The 6,429-nt window shown below is 36.7% G+C and overlaps 1 protein-coding gene across 2 annotated transcripts in view; it reads left to right on the top strand.

Moving 5' to 3' along the window:
- ZNF572 (zinc finger protein 572) overlaps positions 1–3,876 on the top strand; it is an 11,794-nt gene extending 7,918 nt beyond the window's left edge. Inside the window, exon 4 of one of the 2 annotated variants that reach the window (XR_003683484.2) lies at positions 3,336–3,876. The gene's annotated coding sequence lies outside the window, so the exon portion shown is untranslated. Of the gene's footprint in view, positions 1–319; positions 340–3,335 lie in introns of those variants that run through there. The other variant, XR_003683485.1, reaches the window with a different exon arrangement.
- The last annotated feature ends 2,553 nt before the right edge of the window (positions 3,877–6,429 follow it).

The raw sequence follows: 6,429 nt of genomic DNA, 5'->3' as shown, positions 1-6,429 counted from the left end.
GAGGGCCGCGTACTGCAAAAAAAAAAAAAAAAAAAAAACCCACTTCACAAACCTCAAATGTCTGTAGGAGCATAGACATTCACATTTTAGATAGGTTAAGATGGGCTTTATTAGTAAAACAATTTGTCAAGAATCATTGTCTCTTTGGATTAAAAATTAGGAAAGCAGAAGAGAGATTTGTCACTTACAATGGAGAATTTAACATAGTCAAATTTAATCCTATTTGATGCCTTTGCCTCACTTTCATTAATCAGCAAATACGTTCTTTGTTTAGCTCCTGAAGAAGTAAATATTCTGTATTCTCTGTTTTTCTTGCCAGCACAAAGGATTCAACACCTGATTAAATAAAGCATTCTTTTTGACAAGTGATGTGTTTCATAGTTTCTTTTTAATTAAAGAGAAGACTCCTTCCTGTATTCATTTTTTCATACTCACAGTGAGGGTTTGTATATTTTTTCTCTACAGTGGAGTGGGGAAATTCATGTAATGCATATATTCACAAATGTAGCAGGGAACTCACTCCCCAGCTGCTTTATAGCCTACAAGGAGGTATGCAAACTTATGTCTCTATTAAGTACCTGAGATAAAAGTTTGCTTCCATGATTCTAAGCCATTGAAGTTTGATCTACCAAATGGTCTTCTCCTTGGTGCTGTAGAAGTTTCCTTATTGATGGTGAGAGGTAGTAGAGTACGGTATGTGACAATTGCTCCGTATACATTAGTCCCACATATTCACCTTTGCCCATCTCTCAGTTTCTGGTAATCATTGTAGTGATAAAACTCATTGCTTTTTATTCTGTATTTGAGTTTGTGTAATTCCTTTCAAGCAGCATAATCATTCATTCAACAAAAATTTACCTGATGCCTAATATGTGTCTAGCAGAGGTCAAATGACAGTAGGAGGGACAGATGTAAGGATAGATTAATAGTAGGAAAATGTGCAGCTTTTCAGATGACTCCTTTCTCCTTGCCAACTCCTAAATTATATTTATTATGCTGAATCCTCCATCTTCAGATTTAATAATTTGATAATCTGAGGAGCTAGAGGTAACTGTAGATTAAAGTGGGTTAGGTTTGCTCTGAAAATGCAAGCTTGGTGAAGTTTGACACAATACTTTCTTTGCACATAGTGGTGCTCAATAGTTACTGAGTGGGTGTCATGTGCTTATATGGTTTATGGTAACGTCCAAGAGTATGTCCTTCCAGGATGGGTGTTTCTACTAGACTGTCAACTCCTTGAGTCAGAGAATGGATTTCATTTTTTGTAATCCCAGAGCCTGACACAAAGCCTGGCATGTGAAGTGTTTGTTGGTTTTGGTTGAGGGGTATCCAGCAATGGATAAAGTCTACTGTATTAGGCTGTATAGTCTCAGTGTCCCCCTGGGCCCTATAACACCATTGCTTGCCTAGTCCACAGAGGCTGGGGCTGACTTGGAAATGAAAGTGACTGTCCTAGGAAGCTGGGCCTATCCTCACACTAACCCTAGAGGACCCTAAAATGTCCCAATTGTTCAGAATCCTATGGAAGTAAGACCCTGGGCTTTTGATTCAGACTGTCTAGGAGAGGTTTAAAACTTGTTTCAAATTCATGTTTCAGTCACTTACTAGCTTTGTACTGTGTACTCACCTTGTAAGATTTGGTAAGCAGTGAATGAGGTGAGGTACCTGACATAGAATAGGTGTTAAGGTAATGTTTTTCTTCCCTGTTCACCCTCATTTGCTCATAATTTTGCCAAGTATAGGCTCTAGGCATGGAAATGTTCAATCTTTTTTTGGATTGATTGTTTCTAGGTTTCTAAAATAAAGATATTAAGAACATTTAGTTCATGGCTTTGTTGTGAGCATCAGTGAGATAATGTATATAATATGCTTAGCATTGCAGATACCTAGTAATCACTCAATATTAGCTATTGTTACCATCATAAAGTGGCTTGAGGCCACAATGGGTCTTTGGATTAACTTTGAAGTTAACCTCAGAGACAATCAAGTCAAGGCTAAGGATGGTCCAAATGCTTGCTTGTAAAGATAACAGATGGAAACAGAATCTTGGTAATCATGACATAGTGGACACATAGTCACAAGCAGAGGTAGCTTATGGGTGCTAAGATAGCTAGCTTTCTGATCTAACATTGCTTAATTGGTAAAATCAGTAGATCTTCTAGGATCTGACACAGTGAGGGATGAAGTGGAATCTTTGGTTGAGAAGGGATCATGATTAACTTTGACCCATGCTAAGTCATATGGATAAATGGTCAGATTAAAGAAAATATTGACTAGACTGACAAACACAGGTGAAAAAAATTCCCCCTTAAAAATAGCTTACTTTCTGATCATTAAATTGTACTTCTTTGTATATTTTACAATGAGCAAGTGTTAATGTAGGAAATACATAAAAGTATGAAGACCAAAATAAAAATGACCCATAATCATTTTCTCTAGAGATCACTCACCATGGACGTTCTGGGATCTTTCCCAATAACCTCTTTTCTGAGCATGTATCTGAATAAATATTTTTTAAGAATGGATAATATGGAGTATGTATATAGATTGTCTTGGTTTTTTCCTAATCGTATCATTTTCCAACTAATTGTTTTAAATTAGTTATGAGGTTTTTAATGGCTTGATAATATTACACTGAATGATGTACCATAACAATTTAAGTGTTCTGATGTTGGTTGTTTATATTGTTTCCTGTAATTTGCTATTAAAAATAACACTTTTTTGAATAGGGGTTTTTTTTGGCTGTTGTTGTTTTGTTTTGGTATTGTGGTTGTGATTGTTTGGTTTTGCTTTTTTGCTTTTTGTTGGTGTACAAATCTTACTGTCCATCTCTGTTTTCTTAGACTGAATTCCTAGAAGTGAGATTATTGAGTCAAAGGGCATAAAAGTTTTTAAAGGTATATTACTTAATTGCTTTTCAGAAATGTGTATCAATTTAAATTGCCCCAATGAAATAATTTTGTTAAACATCTTATGGAGGTAATGGGGGAGATAAACATGTAATTCAAGACAAATACATCTAATTGATGAAAACCTTTTTTTTTTTTTGCGGTACGCGGGCCTCTCACTGTTGTGGCCTCTCCCGTTGCGGAGCACAGGCTCTGGACGCGCAGGCTCAGCGGCCATGGCTCACGGGCCCAGCCGCTCCATGGCACGTGGGTTCTTCCCGGACCGGGGCACAAATCCGTATCCCCTGCATCGGCAGGCAGACTCTCAACCACTGCGCCACCAGGGAAGCCCCGAAAACCTTTTTTTAAGGCAGCTTCTTTGGATATGAATAATCTTTTTCCTTTTTTTTTTTTTTTCTCATCCCTCTTAACCCTGTCTTGGGTTAGGATCAGCTGAGAGTCACTTTAGGTAGAAACACTTTAAGAACTGCTTGGCGGTATGAAACTGGAAATCAGTTACAAGAAGAAAACTGGAAAAAAAAAAAACGCCTCACAAACACGTGGAGACTAGAAACATGCTGCTAAACAATCAGTGGGTCAAAAAAGAAATAAAAGAGACAGATGAAAATGGAAACACAACTTTCTGAAATCTATGGGACACAGCAAAGGCAGTTCTAAGGGAGAAGTTCATAAAGATACAGGTCTACCTCAAGAAACAAGAAAAATCTCAAACAATCTAAATTAACATTAAAGGAACTAGAAGAAGAGTAAGCAAAGCCTAAAGTTAGTAGAAGGAAGGAAATGATAAAGATCAGAGTGGAAATAGATGAAATAGAGACTAATAAAACAATAGAAAAGATCAGTGAAACTAAGAGGTGGTTCTTTGAAAAGAAACAAACTTGACATGTCTTTAGCAAGGCTCATCAAGAAAAAGAGAGAGCCTAAATAAATAAAATCAGAAATGAACGAGGAGAAATTAAAACCAATACCACAGAAATACAAAGGATAATAACAGAATTCCTTGAACAATTATATGCCAACAAATTAGACAACAAAGAAGAAATTGATAAATTTCTGGAAATATATAATCTTCCAAGACTGACTCATGAGGAAATAGAAAATCTTAATAGACCAATTACTAGTAATGAAATTGAATCAGTAATATAAAAACTTCCAACAAGCAAAAGTCCAGGTCCAGATGGCTTCAAAGGTGAATTCTACCAAACATTTAAAGAAGAGCTATTACCTGTCCTTCTCAAATTATTACAAAAAATTGAAGAGGAAGGAATATTTCCAAACTCATAGTACAAGGCCAGCATTACCCTGGTACCAAAACCAGACAAAGACATAACAAGAAAAAGAAAATTACAGGGTAATATCCCTGATGAACATAGATGCAAAAATCCTCAACAAAGCGACTTCCCTGGTGGTGCAGTGGTTAAGAATCCATCTTCCAATGCAAGGGATGTGGGTTTGATCCCTGGTCAGGGAACTAGATCCCACATGCATGCCGCAACTAAGAGTTTGCAAGCCACAACTAAGGAGCACACGTGCCAAAATGAATGAGCCGGTGAGCCGCAACTAAGGAGACCGCCTGCTGCAACTAAGAAATAAATAAAATAAATAATTTTTAAAAATCCTCTACAAAATATTAGCAAACCGAATTCAACAATACTTTAAAAATATCATACACCACGATCAAGTGGGATTCATTCCAGTGATGCAAAAGTGGTTTAACATCCACAAGTCCGTCAACATGATACATCACATTAAGAAAACAAAGGATAAAAATCGTGATCACCTCAATAGATGCAGAAAAAGCATTTGAAAAAATTTAATGTCCATTTATGATAAAAACAAAGTGGATATGGAGGGAACATACCTCAACATAATAAAGGCCATATGTGAGACCCACAGCTAACATCATACTCAACAGTGAAAAGCTGAAAGCTTTAAGAGCAGGAATGAGACAAGAATGCCCATGCTCATCACTTTTTATTAAACATAGTGTTAGAAATCCTAGCCACAGCAATTAGTCAAAAAAAAAAAAAAAAGGCATCCAGATTGGAAAGGAAAAAGTAAAACTGTCACTATTTGCAGAAGACATAATACTATATACAGAAAACCCCAAAGACCCCACCGAAAAAACTGTTAGAACTAGTAAATGAATTCTGTAAAGTTGCAGGATACAGTATTAATATACTGAAATCTATTGCATTTATATGCACTAATAACAAACTATCAGAAAGAGAAATTAAGAAAATAATCCCATTTATAATTGCAACAAAAAGAATAAAATACCTAGGAATAAATTTTTCTTTTTAAAAAGAAATTTATTTATTTATTTATTTATTTTTGGCTGTGTTGGGTCTTCGTTTCTGTGCGAGGGCTTTCTCTAGTTGTGGCGAGCGGGGGCCACTCTTCATCATGGTGCGCGGGCCTCTCACTATCGCGGCCTCTCGTTGCGGAGCACAAGCTCCAGACACGCAGGCTCAGTAGTTGTGGCTCACGGGCCTAGTTGCTCCGCGGCATGTGGGATCTTCCCAGACCAGGGCTCGAACCCATGTCCCCTGCATTGGCAGGCAGACTCTCAACCACTGCGCCACCAGGGAAGCCCTACCTAGGAATAAATTTAACCAAGGAGGTGAAAGACCTATGCTCTCAAAATTATAAGAAATGAGGAAAGAAAGGTAACACAAATAAATGGAAAGATATACCATGCTCATGTATTGGAAGAATCAATATCAATAAAATGTCCATACTACCCAAAGCAATCTACAAATTCAATGCAATCCCTATCAAAATACCAATGGCATTTTTCACAGTAGTAGAACAAATAAACCTAAAATTTCTGTGGAACCACAAAAGACCCCAAATAGCCAAGCAATCTTGAGAAAGAAGAGCAAAGTTGGAGGTATCATGCTCCCAGACCTGAAACCATACCACAAATCTATAGTAATCAAAACAGGATGGTACTGGCACTAGAACAGGCACGTAGATCAATGAAACAGAATAGAGAGCCCAGAAATAAACCCACACTCATATGGTCAATTAATCTATGACAAAGGAAGCAAGAATATACAATGGGGAAAAGACAGTCTCTTTGATAAATAGTGTTAGGAAAACAAGACAGCTACATGCAAAAGAATGAAATTGGACCTCTTTGTTACACCATACACACAAAAAAAAGAACAAAAAATGGATTAAAGACTTAAAGGTACAAACTGAACCCATGAAACTCCATGAAGAAAACATAGTAATCTCTTTGACCTTGGTTTTAGCAATATATTTTTTAAAAATATGCCTCCTCAGGCAGGGGCAACAAAGTAAAAATTTAAAAATGGGACTACAGCAAACTAAAAAGCTTTAGCACAGAAAAGGAAACCATCAACAAAACAAAAAGGCAAACTCCTGAATGGGAGAAGATATTTGCAAATGATATATTTGATAAGGGGTTGATATCCAAAGTATACAAAGAACTCATACATCTCAACATCAAAAAAACAACCCAATTTAAAAAAATGGGCACAGGACCTGAATA

This window comes from Physeter macrocephalus, chromosome 15 (assembly GCF_002837175.3).
Source record: "Physeter macrocephalus isolate SW-GA chromosome 15, ASM283717v5, whole genome shotgun sequence".
NCBI classification, from domain to species: domain Eukaryota; kingdom Metazoa; phylum Chordata; class Mammalia; order Artiodactyla; family Physeteridae; genus Physeter; species Physeter macrocephalus.
The sequence above is the reverse complement of the archived record's forward strand: the minus strand, read 5'-3'. Positions and strand labels throughout refer to the sequence as shown.